The sequence below is a fragment of the Anomaloglossus baeobatrachus genome, chromosome 1, assembly GCF_048569485.1.
Source record: "Anomaloglossus baeobatrachus isolate aAnoBae1 chromosome 1, aAnoBae1.hap1, whole genome shotgun sequence".
NCBI classification, from domain to species: Eukaryota; Metazoa; Chordata; class Amphibia; order Anura; family Aromobatidae; genus Anomaloglossus; species Anomaloglossus baeobatrachus.
Window position 1 is genome coordinate 429,373,016 of NC_134353.1, and position 23,564 is coordinate 429,396,579.

The 23,564-nt window shown below is 38.9% G+C and overlaps 1 long non-coding RNA gene across 1 annotated transcript in view; it reads left to right on the top strand.

Annotated features, from left to right (window-relative positions):
* Positions 1-23,340, top strand: part of LOC142316430 (uncharacterized) — a 39,022-nt gene extending 15,682 nt beyond the window's left edge. Inside the window, exon 3 of the long non-coding RNA XR_012754631.1 lies at positions 23,174-23,340. This is a non-coding gene — a long non-coding RNA (uncharacterized LOC142316430). The remainder of the gene's footprint in view (positions 1-23,173) is intronic.
* The last annotated feature ends 224 nt before the right edge of the window (positions 23,341-23,564 follow it).

Below are 23,564 nucleotides of genomic sequence, written 5' to 3' on the forward strand. Positions count from 1 at the left end.
TTGTGAAAAGTTTATTCAGAGGGTCATTTATTATTCAACCCCTCAAGCCACCAGAATTCTGTTTGGTTCCCCTAAAGTATTAAGAAGTATTTCAGGCACAAAGAACAATGAGCTTCACATGTTTGGATTAAGTATCTCTTTTTCCAGCCTTTTCTGACTAATTAAGACCCTCCTCAAACTTGTGAACAGCACTCATACATGGTCAACATGGGAAAGACAAAGGAGCATTCCAAGGCCATCAGAGACAAGATCGTGGAGGGTCACAAGGCTGGCAAGGGGTACAAAACCCTTTCCAAGGAGTTGGGCCTACCTGTCTCCACTGTTGGGAGCATCATCCTGAAGTGGAAGGTTTATGGAACTACTGTTAGCCTTCCATGGCCTGGACAGCCTTTGAAAGTTTCCTCCCGTGCCGAGGCCAGGTTTGTCCAAAGAGTCAAGGCTAACCCAAGGACAACAAGGAAGGAGCTCCGGGAAGATCTCATGGCAGTGGGGACATTGGTTTCAGTCAATACCATAAGTAACGTACTCCACCGCAATGGTCTCCGTTCCAGACGAGCCCGTAAGGTTGCTTTACTTTCAAAGCATCATGTCAAGGCTCGTCTACAGTTTGCTCATGATCACTTGGAGGACTCTGAGACAGACTGGTTAAAGGTTCTCTGGTCTGATGAGACCAAGATCGAGATCTTTGGTGCAAACCACACACGTGATGTTTGGAGACTGGATGGCACTGCATATGACCCCAAGAATACCATCCCTACAGTCAAGCATGGTGGTGGTAGCATCATGCTGTGGGGCTGTTTCTCAGCCAAGGGCCCTGGCCATCTGGTCCGCATCCATGGGAAGATGGATAGCACGGCCTACCTGGAGATTTTGGCCAAGAACCTCCGCTCCTCCATCAAGGATCTTAAGATGGGTCGTCATTTCATCTTCCAACAAGACAACGACCCAAAGCACACAGCCAAGAAAACCAAGGCCTGGTTCAAGAGGGAAAAAATCAAGGTGTTGCAGTGGCCTAGTCAGTCTCCTGACCTTAACCCAATTGAAAACCTGTGGAAGGAGCTCAAGATTAAAGTCCACATGAGACACCCAAAGAACTTAGATAACTTGGAGAAGATCTGCATGGAGGAGTGGGCCAAGATAACTTCAGAGACCTGTGCCGGCCTGATCAGGTCTTATAAAAGACGATTATTAGCTGTTATTGCTAACAAGGGTTATTCCACAAAATATTAAACCTAGGGGTTGAATAATAATTGACCCACACTTTTATGTTGAAAATGTATTAAAATTTAACTGAGCAACATAACTTGTTGGTTTGTAAGATTTATGCATCTGTTAATAAATCCTGCTCTTGTTTGAAGTTTGCAGGCTCTAACTTATTTGCATCTTATCAAACCTGCTAAATCTGCAGGGGGTTGAATACTACTTGTAGGCACTGTACATATACATACATATACATACATATATACATACATACATACATATACATACATATATACACACATATACATACATATACATACATATACACACATATATACACATACATATATACACACATATACATATATACACACATATACACACATATACATATATACACACATATACATATATACACACACATATACATATATACACATATACATATATATTAATTTGTTTATTTTTTTTATATTCTACCTTTTTTCTTCTCACTTGTATTACTTAGTTCCTAAATGGGACATTACCTTTTATTCTCTGGTAAAATGTATTGCAATGCAAAAGAATTGCAATGCATTATACTAGTCGGTGTGACATTAACAGAACGCCTATTAGACCATGCTCCTTGCATGGTCTAACAGGCCACTATAGCTGGCAGACCCAGAGATCATTACTTGACCTCAGGTGGCCATGGCAATGATTAGGGTCCAGATTTGGTAAGAAAGGGAGCACAGTCCCTTCTCACAGTCTCCTAAAGGTTAGGATCGATATTGATTGTGGCATTTGGGGTGTTAAACAGTCAGGCGTGGGCACCAGCCCTGGCTGTGATAGCCGAATCTTGGCTATCACTTAAGTAGAGTGCCTGGTGGCTATCGTGAGGGCACAGCTAATGTGCCCGCTATGATGTAAGTTTGTCATTTTGCAGGAACTCCTTCACGACCATGACGTAAATGTTTGTGAAATATCATGAAGATGTTAAAGTGTACACTACATATTTTAGATTTTACATATTTAAGTGCATTTGGTAAAATATGAAAAGTACAGTTGTTCAGATCTTTAACCCCTTAACAACTGCTGATACACCTTTTAACGATGGCCATTCAGGGGCCTTAATAGCGCTGCGGAATAAGTGAATAGCATCCTCACCCCCGTGGGTGACAGCTGTGTATGAAATCTGTTAAGTGGGCAACAGCCCCGACCGCTTTTAAAGCCAATCGACCTCTCAAATACAGCTTTTAATTGCAACAGTGGTATCCAAGAGGTTAAAAGAGGGATAAAATACCACCCATTGCCATGTGACTGTAATCATGGGTGTCGAGCATTGCTATGGCACCCTGAGTTAATCTGATGACAAAAGGGTATGGTGGCCTGTGAGATCCTGCTATAAGCAGGGTCTAACAGGTACAGTCAGTCACGGACAGGTCCCATGTACTGCAATACATTAGACCAGCAATCAAAGTCAAAAATATTTATGTCCCACAGTGGAACTAAGTGAAATGTAAAGAAACTTTAAATAAAATATGTAAAAAGGAAATAAAATGCAAACAAGAAAGCGCATAAAAATCATGAAAATCCGTTTTGTCACTAAAAATGCGAGTTAAAAAGGAAACTTACACATAACTGGTATCGCCTTGACCGAAACAACCCAATCTTTAACACTTTTACCCCTAAGCTTTTTTTTTCACCTGCTTGACCAGGCCATTTTTTTCAATTCTGACTAGTATCACTTTATGAAGTTATAACTCTTGAATGCTTCAACGAATCCCTGCAATTCTGAGAATGTTTTTCCAAGACATATTGTACTTCATGATAGCGGTAAACTTAAGATTACATTTTTTGCATTTATTTGTCAAAATATCAGAAATTTAGGGAAAGTTTTGCAATATTCAAACTTTGAATTTTTATGCTATTAAATTTTTTAGGGACCACATCACATTTGAAGTGACTTTAAGAAGCCTAGCTGACAGAAAAATACTCAAAAGTGACACCATTCTAAATAATGTACCCCTCAAACTGCTCAAAATCTCATCAAAGAAGTTTATTAACCCTTGGGAAGCTTCACAGGAACTGAAGCAATGTGGAAGGAAAAAATTAAAATTTTACTTTTTCCCCACAAAATTGTTACTTTAGGCCCAAATTTTGCATTTTCACAAGGCTAAAAAAATCCACAATACTATTTGTTGTGCAATTTCTCCAGAGTACACTGATATCCAACATGTGAAGAAAAACTACTGGTTGGGCGCATGACAGGGATTGGGAGGGAAAAAGTGAAATTTGACTATTTGAATGCAAAATTAGTTGGAATCGTTAGCAGACACCATGTCGCGTTTGGAGAGTTCCTGATGTGCTTAAACAATACAGCTCCCCTACAAGTGACCCTATTTTGTAAACTAGACACTTAAAGTAATTAATCTAGATGTTTGGTGAGCACCTTGAACACCTGGTGCTTCACAGAGGTTTGCATTGTTGAGCCATGAAAATATACATTTTTACAAAAAAATGTTGCTGTAACCGCAAATTTTTTTTTTCACAAGGATAACAGGAAAAAAAAACACCATAAAATTTGTTGTGCAATTTCTCCTCAGTACACCAATACCCCATATGTGGTTTAAATCTGTTTGGGCGCGCGGCATGGCTCGGAAGGGAAGGGGAGAGAATTTAATTTTTGAATGCAAATTAGCTGGAATTTTTATCGGACACAATGTCGCATTTGGAGAGCCCCTGATGCGCCTAAACAATTGTGCTCCCCCACAAGTGACACCATTTTGGAAGCTAGACCAATCAGGGAATTTATTTAAAATGATTAGTGAGCGCCTTGAACCCCCAGGTGTGTCACAGAATTTTATAACATTGAACTATGAAAAAAAAAAATCCATTTTAACCACAAACACAAAAATGTTGCTTTAACCCCAGATTTTTCTTTTTCATAATGGTAACCGCACAAAATGGACTATACAATTTTTGCAATTTCTCCTGAGTACGCCAATATGTGGTCAAAAACTACTTGAGGCACAGTGCAAAGTGAAAAAGGGAAGGAGTGCCATATTTGAGTTCAGATTTAGTTCAAATGGTTATATTGGCAAAGCCCCTGAGGTGCCAGAACTGCAGAAACCCCACACAAATGACCCCATTTTACAAATTGCACTCTACAATGAGTTCATTTAGGGGTACATTGAGCATATTTACCCCACAGGTGTGTCACAACATTTTATACTATTGGGTGGTAAAGAAAAAATAATTACATTTTTACCACTAAAATGTTGTTTTACCCCAGATTTCCAATTTTTACAAGGGGAATAGGTAAAAAAAAAAGGCCCCACAATGTATTGCACAATTATTCCTGAATGTGGCAATATCCCAAATGTGACTGTACAATACTGTTTGGCTGCACTGCAGGGCTCAGGAGGAAAGGAGTACCATGTTATTTTTGTTGCACAGATTTTCCTAGAATAGTTTGTGGACTCCATTTACAGAGCCCCTAAATGCTACAACAACAGAAAGCCCCTCAAGTGACCACATTTTGGACATTACAGCCCTCTAGGAATTCACCTACGGCTGTAGTGTTGATTTAGTCTCTAGAAACCACAGTCATCGAGTCAAATACAGTGAATGCTGCAGAATTAAAAATTGTAAATAAACCTTTGTAGTGCCCGTACAGTGTGCCAAGCTCGTGCTTCTGGAAACCTGCACCTTGTAAATTAAGTGGGCCTACAATAATGCCAAACATGTGGTCGCTAACTGGTTTAGGCACATTCTGGGGCTCAAAAGGGAGGGGGAGGGATGTGGCCTGGAAGCTAATGGCACTGGCTTCATAAGGTAGAAGCTCCTGCATTCTAAGGCTCCTAAGTGGCTTAGATAAGCAAAGACAAGCTGAATTTTGCCTTAACTTGTCTCTTCCCCAATGCTGGAATACTAAGTGCATGATATGAAGCAGGGTAAGGCACAGGAAATTAAAAGACTTCTTTGCATGCAACACAGCACAGCAGCCCTGGCCAGAAAAGATGGTGTCGTCCCCTGCTTCTTCCCGCTGTTCGTACAGAGGATCTCAAGTGGTGTCACAGTTGCTTGACAGTGACACGGCTGATATCTTCGTGGTCAAGAAGACAAGGCAAATCCTTCTTCCTTCCTTGAAGTCTCTGCAAGCAGACCTTAAGAGAGAGGGGAGCCAGCAGGATCTGAAAATGGCATGCATCATATAAAAAGTGCAAATTCACAGATTTATTCCAACTGTACTGTAATATAAATGAGAATTTTAGCAAATAATTGATCAATTCTTTGAGCCACCCCTGCCAACGTCACGGCAAATCTCAATAGGGGGGGTCCTACTCTATATTCTGTATTTCATGTGCCATGCGGCCTCCTAGATAAAGTTAAAAGCAGAACCATAATGAAGCACACATACCTGTAACCTGTATATATATCACCGCTTCTATGTTGCAAAAGAGGCAATTGTGGATAGAGGCCAGCCCAGGTCCCAGCATGTGGAGCAAGCTCTACACATACCAGGACTATATCAGAACTGACCCTTCCAGTGCCAGACAGCAACCATTGATAAAGGCGGACCAGATCCAAGTATGGTGCTTAATTAGCAATGCCTGTGGAAATGGTGAGGCAACTGAATGTGTACACCTACCAACAGGAGGAATATATTGCAAACCAAGATCAGGCGTGCATAGCATGGTGGTGACCAGCCACCAGACATTTGTAGCATAACTACAACCAAACAGAGAGAGAGGGGAGCCAGCACGATCTGAAAATGGCATGCATCATATAAAAAGTGCAAATTCACAGATTTATTCCAACTGTACCGTAATATAAATGAGATTTTTAGCAAATAATTAATCAATTCTTTGAGCCACCCCTGCCAACGTCACGGCAAATCTCAATAGGGGGGTCCTACTCTATATTCTGTATTTCATGTGCCATGCGGCCTCCTAGATAAAGTTAAAAGCAGAACCATAATGGAGCACACATACCTGTAACCTGTATATAGCCACTTCCATGTTGCAAAAAAGGCAATTGTGGATAGAGACCAGCCCAGGTCCCAGCATGTGGAGCAAGCTCTACAGATACCAGGACTACATCAGAACTGATCCTCCCAGTGCCAGACTGCAACCATTAATAAAGGCGGACCAGATCCAAGAATGGTGCTTAATTAGCATTGCCTGTGGAAAGGGGTGAGGTAACTGAATCTGAACAGCTACCAACAGGAGGAATACATTGCAAACCAAAATCAGGCGTGCATGGTATGGTGATGGTCAGTCACCAGAAATTGTAGCATAATTACAGTCATAACAGAGAAAAAGGAGACAGCGCGATCTGAAATTGGCATGCATCATATAAAAAGTGAAAATTCACAGATTTATTCCAACTGGACTATAATAAAAAAAAAAAAAAAAAATGAGATTTTTAGCAAATAATTGATCAGTTTTTTGAGCCACCCCTGCCAACGTCACGGCAAATCTCAATAGGGGGGTCCTACTCTATATTCTGTATTTCATGTGCCATGCGGCCTCCTAGATAAAGTTAAAAGCAGAACCATAATGGAGCACACATACCTGTAACCTGTATATAGCCGCTTCCATGTTGCAAAAAAGGCAATTGTGGATAGAGACCAGCCCAGGTCCGCCTTTATCAATGGTTGCAGTCTGGCACTGGGAAGATCAGTTCTGATATAGTCCTGGTATGTGTAGAGCTTGCTCCACATGCTGGGACCTGGGCTGGTCTCTATCCACAATTGCCTTTTTTGCAACATGGAAGCGGCTATATACAGGTTACAGGTATGTGTGCTCCATTATGGTTCTGCTTTTAACTTTATCTAGGAGGCCGCATGGCACATGAAATACAGAATGTAGAGTAGGACCCCCCTATTGAGATTTGCCGTGACGTTGGCAGGGGTGGCTCAAAAAATTGATCAATTATTTGCTAAAAATCTCATTTTTTTTTTTTTTATTATAGTCCAGTTGGAATAAATCTGTGAATTTTCACTTTTTATATGCTGCATGCCAATTTCAGATCGTGCTGGTTCCTTTTTCTCTAAGCAGACCTTAAGGTATCATGGATGAGCTGAAGGGGGAGCTGAATGTTGTGGGGGAACGTACCGCTCACAATGAGTTAAAGATGGAGGAGCTGACCAGCTTGCATAACGACCTGATAAACGCCAACACTTCTCTGGAGGAAAAGGTGTCCCAGCTTAAACATAAGATTCTGGACCTTGAAGACAGGTCCAGACAGAATATTGTCAGAATGAGGGCAATCCCATAATCCATACCTGACCGGGATGTACCTAAAGTAATCAATATAGACAAAAAATGTATTGTATCAGCTCAACAGACTTGCTGCAGTCCGTAATGGAGGATTCAGTGCACGGATGGTTTAGAAGTCACCAGGTAAATTGGAAGGCATAAATCCAGCGCAATCTCATAACGTATTAAAAACAATCTTCTTTATTCATATAGTTTTCATAAAATCCAGGAACATGCAGCATAGATTATAAAGATGCCCAGGTCAGAGCGACGCGTTTCAACAAACTGTCTTAATCATGGTCTGAACCAAAACTAACCAAATCCTTCTTTAAGAAGGGAATCAACCCAATAATAATTGCTCACCTGTGGGGCTAGCAGCTAATGGGTTAACATGCAAAAAACATTCAATTAAAAACATATACAAATATATAAGTTACATCACAATTAATGGAGTATGTAGCAAATATTCGGAATCATGATATATTTCTCTCTAAGATAAAAACTATTTTAAATTGTACAGTAGAAGGATATTTTAAAGGTTCACTTTTTTAATTAGGTTTTATTATAATATCAAAATATTCTACTCCTAAAAAGTCAGAGGATCAATGAGTACATAAAAGTTTATAAACAGATCAATAATGTAAAATTAAATCCTATTTGCTGTTCAGTCCATGGGGGTATCTGGTTTCCATGGTGAAGATCCAGAAGGTCTCTCGATTGAGAAGTTTCCTCCTGTGATCTCCACCCCGTAGTGGTTTAGTAACCTTTTCAATTCCCATTACTTCGATACCATTCAGACTACCCCCATGGATATCGCTGAAATGCTTGGAGACCGCTGATGCAGATAATGCATTAGGGTTCCCAGCGTCTAATATGTGTCTCCTTATTCTTACTTTTAAAGGGCCAGTCGTACAGACAATATATTGAATATTGCACAGAGTACATGTTATCAAATAAACTACGTACTCCGTGTTACAGTTGATGTAATTTTTAATCAAATATTCTTTTTTATTATGGCTAGATATAAAGTTTTTATTAGATTTAACATATCTACATGTTTTGCATCGGTTAGCACCGCATTTATAAAAACATCTGCATTCAACCATGTCCTTCTATCTTTAATATTCTCACTAGTATAAAGACTGGGTGAAAGTAGATTAGCCAGTGTAGGCGCTCTTTTTTGCGATGCAATGTGTACCGTTGCTTAAAATTCGTTTAAGTTTCAAATCCTCATTTAAAACAGGTAGATTTTATTATTTCAGCGATTTTCCTAAACTGCAGACTATAATTAGTTGTAAAAACTGTATTTTTGTGATTTTTATTCTTATTTTTGTCAGCAAACAGAAGTTTATTACGATCCATCTCCGTCACTATGGACTTTGCTCTATTTAGGGACCAGGTAGGATAACCTCTGTATAAGAGTCGATCACATGTCATTTTTTCATGTTTATTATACTCTTCTGAGTCAGTGCAGTTGCGTTTTATGCAAATTAATTCACCCACTGGGATGTTTTTTATCGTATGTGGCATATGGCAAGAAGTGGTTTTAAGATGGAATTTGTAGCAGTAGTTTTTCTGAATGGTAAAATATTAACCTTATTATTTTTAATTACCAAGGATACATCCAAAAAATTAATATCTGTGGGATGTGAATATGATGTAAATTTAAGGTTAAACTCATTATTGTTAATATAACTCATAAAATTAGTTACTTCTGTCTCTGAGCCTACCCAGATGATCAACAGATGATCCAGGTATCTCCACGTACCACAATAGGTTTTTACAAAAAGGGTTATCCTCATTATAAAGCATATCCTCCTCCCATCTAGCCATCACCAGGTTTGCCAAAGACTGAGAGAAGCGGGCCCCCATACTCACTCCCCGTCTCTGCAGAAAAAAATCTCCCATTGAAGTAAAAGTAATTATACCTCAATAGGAATTCAACTGCTGAAATCGGGAATATTTTAAAATTTTCATCATATCAACTATACTTATTGAGATGGTCTGATAAACAACGTAGGACTACATGGTGAGGGATAGATGGGTAGAGGGAGGTCACATCAAAACTAAGCCATCGGTACTCTGTATTCCATGGAAATCTATCTAAAGCTTTCACTACCTCCTTGGTATCTTTTAAGAAACCAGGGATTTCATATACCAGGGGCTGCAGGTGATAATCTACCCACGCCCCAAGATTCTCCCCCAATGATCCAATTCCCGAAACAATTGGTCTCATTGGGGGTGGAAAGATGTTTTTGTGAATCTTGGGGAGTGAATGATAAATGGGAAGAACAAGTGACGGTACATACAAGTAATCTTTCATTTTTTCATATAACACTTCCATAGATAAACCTTCCTCTAATAGTTTAAACAATAAAGAATTAAAGTTAGTTGTAGGGTTATGATGTATTTCCAGATAAATATCAACATTTTCTAAATCTTGGAGATTAAGTTTTTCATATAATCCTGAGTCGAGGAGAACAATCGATCCCCCTTATCTGCCTTCCTAAGTATTAAATCCTTATTATTCCTCAATTCATGGAGAGCAGCATGTTCTCCTCGACTCAGATTATCACTAGCTTTTTTAGAATTTTTTAGATCTATGAGATCACTGACTACCAACTCTTGAAATAAAATTTAATACTTTAGGGTGTGACTTTATAGGGTAAAAAAGGGGATTACTAGGAGGGAAACTGATTCTAGTATTATTTGATTCACCCTTTAATTGCCTAAGGCCTAAAACGCACTTCCGCAAAAAAAACGTCCGTATGACACGGTCCGTTTTTCGGGTCAGTGTTCCGTATTTTTGGGCCGTTTCTCCGGTACGTATGGCATCAGTGTGATGGCGTATGCGAGCCGTGTGTGCGTGTGGAATGTCCGTATTGACATAAAATACATACGTGTGCAGTCCGTTTGCCGTCCGTTTTTTCAGATACGTATTTTCACACACATAACCTTGTTAGCCCATCATAATGTGCTCCTGGTGTGTTAAATTGGTCAATTAACTACCCAATTTGCTTAGTTTGCTTAAAAAACCTTAAAAAAACATGGCTTCTGAGCTCATTCTCACATTAGACACACTCCAAAATGTCTCTCTCCAATGAAGCAACCATGTATTTGCTCTGGTTGATATCTAAGAGATTTGGGGTTAGGCGACATATGATTGAAGAAGAGACACCACTGGAGAAAAGGATGTGGATTCACCCCCTTGTGAAGCTCAGGAAAACACATGGGCATTTTAATATTTTATATGGCGAAATGCGCAAATTTCCACCAAAATTCCAAGCCTACTGCCATCTCACCATGAATTCATTTGACAACATCCTTGGCCTTGTGTACCATCGTTTGAAGCATCAGGACACCTCTATACGCCTCAGCATCTCCCCTGAGGAACGACTGTTGGTGACTTTACGGTAGGTGTTGTCATGTATACTCATGCTTTATCTGTTATATTGAAATACATGTTAAGTCACTAAGGCATCATTTTGTAGAAATTATGTAATTTAACATTATGGTCTTTGTAGAAAACTTATATTGATCACTTAACCACAGTGCAATTTCAAAATAAGATCTGAGAAGTCACATCTACCATTCTATCTCTACTAAAATTAAAGAAACAAGAGGCTTAACTCAAACAAGCTTGTTTATTAAACACAAAATTAAATATTTTTCCAATATGGAAAGTAAAGATCACATGTTTTCCCAACCAAAGAAATTATAAAAAAACAGACACAGTATCTCGCCAGTCATTGGATGATACAAATAATTGGTGTGAAATATACATTACATGAATAGTCAAAGTAATGTCATGTTTTTATTCTATTTCAGTTACCTAGCAACTGGGCAATCCATCAGCAGTCTACATTTCGAATTCTTATTGGGAAGGGCCACAATTGACAAGATTATCCTGCATACCTGCACTGTGCTTTGGGAGACCCTTAGGCATCATGTCATGCAGCTGCCTTCAACACAGGAATGGATGCACATTTCAGATGAATTTTTGGAGAAAACAGCTTTCCCTAATTGTATTGGTGCCATTGACTGAAAACACAGAGTGAAGAAACCACCAAACTCTGCATCAAGATATTTTAATTATCATAAGTTTTCTGTAGTTATTTTGGCCATGGTAGATACAAACTACTGCTTTTTATTTGCTGATATTGGGGCCTATGGCAGTGCCTCAGATGCACGCATTTTCAGAAGCTCACGTTTAGCAAGACGATTAATGTCTGATAGTTTAAGTTTGCCTGCACCAAGACCATTGCCTGGTACTAATGGCCCAATTGTCCCTTTTGTAATGGTTGCAGATCAGGGGTTTGCATTGTCTAGGCATTTGATGCGTCCATATCCCAAAAGGGGGCTGGACAGATCAAAAGCCCTATTTAATAGCAAATTGGCCAGAGCACGTTGCTATGTTGAACATGCCTTTGGCATTTTGGCCTCAAGATGGCGCATTTATCAAACCACCATCCAACTCCAACCAACCACCGTCAAGGCTGTCATTAAATCGACAGTAGTGTTACATAATTACTGTAGATTACATGAAAGCAATGACGAAGACATTGAGGAGTTGCCAGCTTTAAATGCACCATTTGTAGAGAATGGTACTGTTAGAACCACTGTGTCCACTTCTGGTCTACAAGTGAGGAATCAGTTTAACGATTATTTTAGTTTAAATCGCCATAGTCATGTATAATTTTGACATTGTTATAGTTTTTTATCACTTGGTTACATAATCACAAACACATATGTAATACAAAAGAGAAAATAACCATACATAGGTATTTTTATTTTTTTTTGTTGGTTGGTTGTTTTTGTGGTCCCCATAAGCTATTGTGATATAACTATATTGCTATAAAATCAGGATTTTTGGTTATTCTACAAACAGTACTACTGAATGTACATGACTAATTAAAATATGGCAAATTGTTTTTGAACAAATTAGTCCAGAATTATTATTTTATTTATGTATGTATGTTATCTTTTGCAATACACCCTGTATTTTTATTTTTTACATATCTAGATATATATATATATATATATATATATAATATACATACATATATATACATATAGATATAGATCTATATATATATATATATATATATATATATATATATATATATATATATATATATATATATATGTATATGTATGTATATATATATATATATATATATATATATATATATATATATATATATATATATATATATATATCTATGAACAATTTTGTCAGGGACATTAGCCCATACAAAACACCATACTTTATTATGCAATAATGTCACGCAAAAATAATTTGTTTGACACTATTGGAATACAAGTATGGGACCAGACCATATGCAGATACTGCATAGTGGCTGGATTTTTAATAAGAAAGGTGTCTGAATGTTAGTGTAGTAGTTTATGTGCGTGTATTTTTACTCTAAACCCAGTTTATTCTAATGGATGGTCCAAACAACATGTCCAGAGCAACGCAACATTCTAACAGGCAGGTATTGTTTTTGAAGTGATAGAGTAATTTCTATTGCATTTTTGTAAAGGAAAAAATAATTATGAACACATACATATAGAGTAAGTAATGTGTTACATTTTGATATTTTTTTCCCACCAGCAATACCCTAGAAAACATATCAAAATGTAAAATAATACATACAATATCACATTATGATTCAACTAAATCCTCTAGGCTAGTGATGCTTTCCTGTGTAAGCTCCATTGCATTGACATCTACAGAATATATTTGCTGCACAACAGTAGATGTTGTAGTGAGTGACTGATCAGTGTTTCCACTAGTAACAGTTGTTGTACTTGGAACAAATAATGAGGCAGTTGTTTGAGCAGATGGTAGACCATGTGTAGGTGGTACATATTGATGTGTTGGAAGAGGCCGAGTATGGGTGTATGTGAAGTTAGTTGGGTAAGTCTGTTGTTGAAAGTACTGTTGTTGTGGATTATTAGGAACATGGTAGGCTGTTGGTTGTTGAAACATTTGAGGTAGTCTATGAACATTACTAACAATACTAGTATAGTTAAAAGAGGTTTGCATTGGTGTCTGTTGGGGTACTTGTAGGACAAATGTTGGCTGTTGAGATGGCCTTTGTGTCATTAATGTACCTGTTTGTTGTGGGACAACTGTTGGCCTAATTTGTACATCAGTTACCATAGAAGAAGATGGACACTGTATATGTGTTTGTTGCACTACAGGATGAAGTTGAAAATTAGAGAAATGTTCTTCAGTTTGGGTTTCCACAGTGGTGTTCGTGTGTGGGCCACGTGGATTTGCTCTCCATTGTTCTATCACTTCAAAACAATAAAAGGGTTCTGGCTCACGTTTGGTAGCAGATATTCATGTTATTAAGGACGCCCTCAATCTGTCCTGCCTATCAGGTGCAACCAATGCAAGAGAGGGAGAAAGGGAGCGGCAAAATCGCTCTCCATCACTCTCTGGTATCAGTGAATTCATCATGCGTATAATTCTGGTATTAATGATATCTGGCAGGGAACGTAAATCTTCATAACGCCTATGTCTGCGACCACGGATAGATTGGGCTACTGTGCGCATGGTATTAGTTGATATTCTTGGCTGTATGCCTGCATGTTGCTGTGGACTACTCTCTGCAAGAACTGGTGAAGGGCCACTTTGTTGCCCTGTAGACTGGCCTGCAATTACATTAGTGGATTGACTTGTTCCCAAACCCAAATCAGAGGACATTTCTTCTGCGTCTGGCTGACTGGTGTTGGGGATTGTTGGTGGTTGATATGAGGTTGGCTCCATCTGCGAAGCAGAGGTCACTGTTAATACTGCTGACTGGGCTTCCTCACTATCTTCCAGATTATCCTCTGTACTTTGATGACAAAAAAAAAAATAATGTGTGCCTTAAAAAAAAACAAAAAAAACAAACACCATGTGATGTAATGGTTTAAACTTACTTTGGTACTTCCATAATGGGCATAAGGAAGCTAAGTTTTTCATAATGGACATATTTTTTCTTTTTTGCAGCGGCAGCTGTGGTGGCCACTGGGTTATATTCTCTTCTGAACTGGTCACGGGCTGAGCGCCATCGCCGTTTGACAAGATCCACTGTATAAAAAAAAATACATTGTAAAATAAGGTCACAAACTCTAACAATTGTAGATTTAAAAAATTAGACAGTCTTATATTGCAGCAATTGTAAAAAATAGGAACACACATCCATGTGTATGAAAACAACAATCACCATAACACTCATATAGTGACATAACACAATAAGCATGAGAAAGGAAACAAGTTCACCAGTGAAAATCTTAAACCACTGAATAATCATTTATCTCCTTTTAAATGTACACAAAAGAAAAAAAAAAATTCCTACAGAAAGGCATGAGAATGAAAATGACTACTAACCCATGAAGTGCCATATGTTCAACATATATTTTCCATAATACACTACACATTACTGTTACCATTCCAGACATGGTGACACGAAGGAACATGCATAATAAACCAAACATAGAAATACAACTCAAAATGTATAGACATTTCACAGCACATTTGCATTAGAAAAAGCACAGAAATGCAAACCAAAAAAAAACCCCCAACATGTTTAATAGTGGCCTGACCACCCTGAAATGCCTTTTGTACATGCATAAAATGCTTTGCAGACCACATATACACATGCTGACATTACTAGTAAACTGCAATGAATACTTCAAAAAGGCCAGAAAACTACACTCTCCTGTTTGTGAGTCTCCAGTGTGTCTCAAAATGAGTCAGGCCCATTAATACATGCCAAACAAACTAGACAAATATGTTTCTAATCTGCCTACAGAATGTGCACATGTAGGTAAAGACAGAAGCAAGGCAAATATCTGTACTCACCATATCTATTTTTCTTTCCAGGGGTACATTGAGACCATCCATTCCTAGGGTAGACTCTCTCTGCCACAGCCATCCATGCTCGTTCCACCATTAACCTGTCATGATAGCCATCAACACGTGTGTCCCACAGCTCTGGATGCCTCTCTACTTATCCAATCAGCCTCTCTATCAATTCTGGGCGCCATGCTCAGTACCTGTGTTGTTCTCTGTGCTCAAAGGTCCCCCGCAGTGAGAGGACAGGTGCCCAGCTGCTGTCTGGCGTGCAAATGAGACAGGAAATGTATGTTTGGCGCCAGAATTAATGGCCTACAATTGACCTGATAGATTGGTAACAAGTGTTTCAAATTTTGTAATGAAAAACGGACACGGACGATACGTGCTGAACACGGACATACTCCGTGTGCGGTCTGTGCAGGCACGGACCCATAGACTAAAGCGGGTCCGTGCCTGCGTGTTGCCGGCCAAAAACGGACATGTCGTCCGTGTAGAAAAGCGCACACGTACTTACGACACGGACACACGTTCCGTGTGATTTTACGTGCGTGTGCCATCTACCATTGAATAACATGGGTCTCCGTGTGTACGTGTCTCCGGTACGTGCAAATACGTACCGCACACGTACAAATTACACGGATGTGTGTTGCGGGTCTAAGATATTGTAGTGATTTTTGTTCAGTAAATAACGGATAAGAGATATCATCATTCTGATCACATACATCATATATCATCTCTGAATTGGTGGTGGTCATCACATCATTATCAAAGTGACATTTTAATGTAATATTTCGTGAAAACCTGTTTACATCAAGAATTGTCTGGAAAATATCAAAATCCACTGTTGGGCAGAAACCAAGTCCTTTAGATAGAAGGGATTAAAATTAAAAGATTAAAAACTGGAATGGAATTTTGAGTGATTGTTCCCTAAAACTGATGGATCTTATTGTGAAGCAGGAAGAAATAGAGTTTTCAACATTGAAAGATAATATAAAGAAAATTTGAGAATCTCTGACAAGCTACACATCGCAAGAGGAGTATAAAAATACTTATGATAAAATCCAAGTGAAAATGACTAAATTGGAAACTAATCTAATGAATCTAAAGAAAAGGAAATTCACTAGAAACACGAGATGAAGTGTATAATTGGGGAAAAAGACCTCGCCCAATCCTCAAGAAAAGTCATTATAATACAAATAGAGTGAGTTTTGATGATTCCAACTGCTCATTTTATAACTCCTCTTTTGCAACATCAGAGGGAACCTCAGACAACTCCATTCCTCCACAGGAGAACAGTAACTTTTCTACAAGATCTAAAACGTACTATAAAAACAAAAATAAGAATAAAAGCGGACCTCCTCCAAAAAACGCAGAAGCGCAGGGAGGAAGCACTAGAAAAGACCGCTAGCACCCCGGGATATAGATTCAAAAGATTTAAGTCTTCCAATATGGAATCTTTCCAGCTACATTTTGTCAGAAGAGCAAATCTCCCTTCTATCTAAAGGACTTGGTTTCTGCCCAACAGTGGATTTTGATATTTTCGAGACAATTCTTGATGTAAACAGGTTTTCTCAAATGACATTAAAATGTCACTTTGATAATGAGGAGATGACCACCACCAATTCAGAGATATTATATGATGTATGTGATCAGAATGATATCTCTTATCCGTTATTTAATGAACAAAAATCACTACAATATCTTAGGCAATTAAAGGGTGAATCTAATGTAATGGAGGATACAAATAATACTAGAATCAGTTTCCCTACTAGTAATCCCCTTTTTTTACCCTATAAAGTCACGCCCAAAAGTATTAGATTTATTTCAAGAATTGTTATCTTATAGATCTAAAAAATAATTCTAAAAAAAACTAGTGATAATCTGAGTCGAGGAGAATGTGCTGCTCTCCATGAATTGAGGAATAATAAGGATTTAATACTTAGGAAGGCAGATAAGGGGGGAGTGATTGTTCTCCTCGACTCAGGATTGTATGAAAAACTTAATCTCCAAGATTTAGAAAATGTTGATATTTATCTGGAATACATAAGGGTAAGTTCACACAGTGCGTTTTTCGGGTGCGTTTTTGCTCAGAAAACTGCATAACTTTGCTTCCCCAGTAAAGTCTATGAGTTTTCATTTTTGCTGTCTGCACACAGCGTTTTTTTTTTAGCTGCGTTTTTGTGGTGCCCACAAAAACGCAGCGTCAATTATTTTTGCGTTTTTCACTGCGTTTTCCACCCATTGAGTTCTATGAGATGTTCAAAAACGCAATGAAAACAGCAAATTGCAAATATAGCTGTGTTTTAGTGCGTTTTTATTACTAAAAACGCAGCTATAAACGCAAGGGGTGGGTAGTAAAGTTACATGTACAGGAAGAGGATTCCTTCTGTCAGTAAACACAGAAGCGTGAATCCTCCCGGTACCGTCACTTCCAATTCCCGCCCTGACCATGTCCGCTACCGTGCAGGAGGTGGAAGCGGCTGCTAAATCAAAAGTGAACAGTAGAAAAATGTCATACTCACCTGTCTGCAGACTCCCGGTGCCATGTCCGCTCCCAGCTCCTCTCCCGGTCCCGCCACCCCCGCTCCAGCTGTGTGCCGGCTCCCAGGCACGTACGATACCTGCATTACCTGGCCGTGAGGACCTGGCCGTGAGGACCTGGCAGTGATCACCTGATGCATCAGCTGATCGTAAGTCTCGCGGTGACGCTGGTTTTACCGCCGAGTGACTGATTCCCCGGTGCTTGCAGTCAGTTCATGACAGCTGCAGACAGGCTGGGGTGATCTCCGGAGTTCAGGTGAGAGCACCGGAGATGAGCCTGGATGTCTGCAGCTGTCATGAACTGAATCGTAAGTGCAGGGGAATCAGTCACTCGGCGCTCGCTTGCTGTACAGTCTTGGCTGCAGTCTGGAGCTCAGGTGAGAACTCCGGAGTGCAGTGCAGGTACCTGAATCCAGGCCTGGCATTACTGGCGATTCCTCTGGTAGCCAGCCCAACGCTGCACAGAAGTGTTTTGTTTTTTTTTCTTGCACTGATGCATCAGCTGATTGTATAAACTGCTTTTATACAATCAGCTGATGTGTGATGTGATTCAGGCCTTGAACCTGACACATCATCTGATCGCTTTGCCTTCCAGCAAACCGATCAGATGATATTGGATCCGGATTGGACGGCGCGGGACCCTTGACCCAGGATTACTGCAGAGGGGGGTTCTTTATTTCAATAAAGATGGAGTCACTAATTGTGTTTTATTTCTAATAGAAATATTTTTCTGTGTTTTGTGTTTTTTTTTTTTTTTATCTCTACTAGAAATTCATGGTGGCCATGTCTAATATTGGCGTGACACCATGAATTTCGGGCTTAGGGCCAGTTGATAAAATACAGCTAGCCCTAACCCCATTATTACCCAGCGAGCCACCCGGCATCAGGGCAGCTGGAAGAGTTGGATACAGCGCCAAAAGATGGAGCTTCTATGAAAGAGCCATTTTCTGGGGTGGCTGCGGACTGCAATTCGCACCGGGGGTGCCCAGAAAGCTAGGGCACCCTGCGCTGCGGATTCCAATCCCCAGCTGCCTAGTTGTACCTGGCTGGACACAAAAATTAGGCGAAGCTCACGTCATTTTATTTTTTTTTTAATTTCATGAAATTCATGAAATAAAAAAAAAAAAAAAAAAAAAAAAAGGGCTTCCCTATATTTTTGGTTCCCAGCCGGGTACAAATAGGCAGCTGGGGGAAGCCCATACCTGCCTGCTGTACCCGGCTAGCATACAAAAATATGGCAAAGCCAATGTCATTTTTTTTTTGTTGGGGGGGGGTTGGGCAAAGAAATCCTGCATACAATCCTGGAAGGAGGATGCTGAGCCTTGTAGTTCGACAGCTGTCTGCTCTCCTGCATACACTATTGGATGGAGGATGCTGAGCCTTGTAGTTCTGCAGCTGCTGTCTGCTCTCCTTCATCCACTAGTGGATAGAGTATGCTGAGCCTTGTAGGTCTGCTCCCCTTGACTCTCCCTCCAGCATACAGTCCTGGATGGAGCATGCTGAGCCTTGTAGTTCTGCAGCTGTCTGCTCTCATGCATACACTAGTGGAGAATGAAGAACATATTGAAGAAGGAAATTACATCAGACCTTTTTTTTTTTTTCAACAATCTTTAATGGCAATGTTCACTGATGAACGCAGAAAAACGCAATGAGCAAAAACGCAGCCAAAAACGCACCAAAACGCGGTAAAACGCGTGCGTTTTTTTCAAGACGCTGCGTTTGTGCATTTTAGCGCTAATGCGGCGCAATTTACAATGCAAGCCTATGGACGCCGGATGCGGCGTGCTGCGGCAAAAACCGCATCCGGCCGCCAGATGCTTTTTTGCGCTGCACATGCTCAGTATCAAGTCGCATCCGTCAAAAAACGGACGGGCCGCATGGAAAAACTTATGAAACGGATCTTTTTTTTCCGCCGCATCCGTTGCATAGGTTTTTGAGCCGGATTGAGTTGCACTGCACAAACTGTTTTTGTGAAAGCAGCTTTAGATGAAAAAATGAAAGATTACTTGTATGTACCGACACTTGTTCTTCCCATTTATCATTCACTCCCCAAGATTCACAAAAACATCTTTCCACCCCCAATGAGACCAATTGTTTCGGGAATTGGATCATTGGACGAGAATCTTGGGGGGTGGGTAGATTATCATCTGCAGCCCCTGGTATATGAAATCCCTGGTTTCTTAAAAGATACCAAGGAGGTAGTGAAAGCTTTAGATTGTATTCCATGGAATACAGAGTACCGATGGCTTAGTTGTGATGTGACCTCCCTCTACCCATCTATCCTTCACCATGTAGCCCTACGTTGTTTATCAGACCATCTCAATAAGTATAGTTCATATGATGAAAATTTAAAAATATTCCCGATTTCAGCAGCTGAATTCCTATTGAGGTATAATTACTTTTACTTCAATGGGAGATTTTTTTCTGCAGAGACAGAGTATGGGGCCCGCTTCTCACCGTCTTTGTCAAACCTGGTGATGGCTAGATGGGAGGAGGATATGCTTTATAACGAGGATACCCTTTTTTGTAAAAACTTATTGTGGTACGGGAGATACCTGGATGATCTGTTGATCATCTGGGTAGGCTCAGAGACAGAAGTAACTAATTTTATGAGTTATATTAACAATAATGAGTTTAACCTTAAATTTACATCATATTCACATCTCACAGATATTAATTTTTTGGATGTATCCTTAGTAATTAAAAATAATAAGGTTAATATTTTACCATTTAGAAAAACTACTGCTACAAATTCCATCTTAAAAGCCACTTCTTGCCATATGCCACATACGATAAAAAACATCCCAGTGGGTGAATTAATTTGCATAAAATGCAACTGCACTGACTCCGAAGACTATAATAAACATGAAAAAAATGACATGTGATCGACTCTTATACTGAGGTTATCCTACCTGGTCCCTAAATAGAGCAAAATCCATAGTGACGGAGATGGATCGTAATAAACTTCTGTTTGCTGACAAAAATAAGAATAAAAATTAAAAAAAAAAAAAAAAAAAAAAAAAAAATCACAAAATACAGTTTTTACAACTAATTATAGTCTACAGTTTAGGAAAATCGCTGAAATAATAAAAAAAATCTACCTGTTTTAAATGAGGATTTGAAACTTAAACGAATTTTAAGCAACGGTACACATTGCATCGCAAAAAAGAGCGCCTACACTGGCTAATCTACTTTCACCCAGTCTTTATACTAGTGAGAATATTAAAGTATTAAAGATAGAAGGACATGGTTGAATGCAGATGTTTTTATAAATGCGGTGCTAACCGATGCAAAACCTGTAGATATGTTAAATCTAATAAAAACTTTATATCTAGCCATAATAAAAAAAGAATATTTGATTAAAAATTACATCAACTGTAACACGGAGTACGTAGTATATTTGATAACATGTACTCTGTGCAATATTCAATATATTAGCTGTACGACTGGCCCTTTAATAGTAAGACTAAGGAGACACATATTAGACGCTGGGAACCCTAATGCATTATCTGCATCAGCGGTCTCCAAGCATTTCAGCGATATCCATGGGGGTAGTCTGAATGGTATCGAAGTAATGGGAATTGAAAAGGTTACTAAACCACTACGGGGTGGAGATTACAGGAGGAAACTTCTCAATCGAGAGACCTTCTGGATCTTCACCCTAGAAACCAGATACCCCCATGGACTGAACAGCAGACAGAATTTAATTTTACATTATTGATCTGTTTATAAACTTATATGTACTCATTGATCCTCTGACATTTTAAAAGTAGAATATTTTGATACAATTATAATAAAACCTAATTAAAAAAGTGAACCTTTAAAATATTCTTCTACTATACAATTTAAAATAATATATTTGTCTCTAAGATAAAAACTATCATGATTCCGAATATTTTCTACATACTCCATTAATTGTGATGTAACTAATATATTTGTATATGTTTTTAATTGTATGTTTTTTGCATGTTAACCCATTAGCTGCTAGCCCCACAGGTGAGCAATTATTATTGGGTTGATTCCCTTCTTAAAGAAGGATTTGGTCAGTTTTGGTTCAGACCATGATTAAGACCTGGGCATCTTTATAATCTATGCTGCATGTTCCTGGATTTTATGAAAACCATATGAATAAAGATGATTGTTTTTAATACGTTATGAGATTGCGCTGGATTTATGCCTTATAAAGTCATCAATAACATGTTGGTAGCAGTCCTGCCGGACTTGCATATTAAAGAGTTAATAGTGGACACAATATATAGTGCCCCTAAGCCTAAAGCACTGAACCAGAATCTGTCACAACTTCATTTTTTTTTAAATCAAAGAGGTCTTTTTACAAAGCGTAAGAAAAGGGGCTGATCTTCCAGGATGGTAGTGTTACCTGAGCTTTCAGCTGGGACACTAGCTAAGAGAAGAGAATTTACTCCATTCACCAAAACATTGAGAGAATGGTGTGCTGTACAGGTGGGACTTCCTGGTCAAACTGGTGGTCCAAAGATCTGGATCTTCAATTGTGTGTCATATACCAGTGCAAATAGGGAAACTTTTGCAATCCTGGAACATGCAACCGACTCATAAAGCGGACCATGCTCTAGCCCAAGGTACACAGAGGAAAAGGTTATCCAGAAGTGGTATAACCCATGACTTTCCAGATACAAGCCTAGTTTGGACTTCAAACCCTACCTTTGGCTATGTTTACACAAATAGTATCCATCTTAACCATGGGAACTATTAGGTACTTGTTGCCCCAATCGAGCAGTCTTATTGTTCGAATCTTATGTTTTGGACTTTTATAAAGACTTTACTTTGTTTTTTTATTACTGTTTTGTTTCATCCCTTTTTGCTCACTACACTCAATGATCTGGCATGCATATATTCTGTACTAGTTCTCCCACAATGTCAGCATGAGTATACAGTTCTTATCACTGAAAGTGAGGGAATTAAACTCTGCCGCTAAGAGATCCCTAATGTGGACAGAGGTATCTAGGTCAAATTGTGATGTTGTCTGTAGAGTCATCTGTTGGAACAAGATAACAGTGGACTGAGCAATATTAAATTCCGACATAGGTTTTCTGCGAATAACAAAAAAAAAAAAAGAAATGGAGTCTGCATAATATAGAATCAGACCATGAAGGCAGATTTGTCACTCTTCTGATCCCTGAATAATGTAAAATATACTATAGCTTGTATTTGCATGCCTAATACATCTCAACTTAGTTTCACATGGAAGTTCCTTCAGAAGTTCTTCGAATCTGCTCATGGATTTAATATATTGTGTAGTGATTTTAACATTTCCATGTCTAAAAGAATATGATTATTCTCACTCTAATCTTAACAGGAAAGAGAAGTGGACTCTACCACCTGAATATCACTTGCATGACATCTGGAGGTATTTGCACTTTAATGAAAAAAAAATGATTTTTTTTTCCTCTAGACATGGTTATTATAGTATAGATTACTTGTTTGTAAATAGTAAACGGTTTTGCAACTGTGTCAAGCCAGAGATTGGGTTACTCACTTGGTCTAATCATGCCCCTATATTCCTAATTATTAAAGATCAATTTTCAGCCTGTAAAACAACTAGATGGTGGTTAAATGATTATCTTCTGGTGAGTAGAAAGATTGTAGATACAATTATTAAAAACCTAGAAGAATACATCATTTTTAATGATAATGGGTTGGTAACAGAGTAGACACTATGGTCAGCTTATAAAGAATTTAAAAGAGGC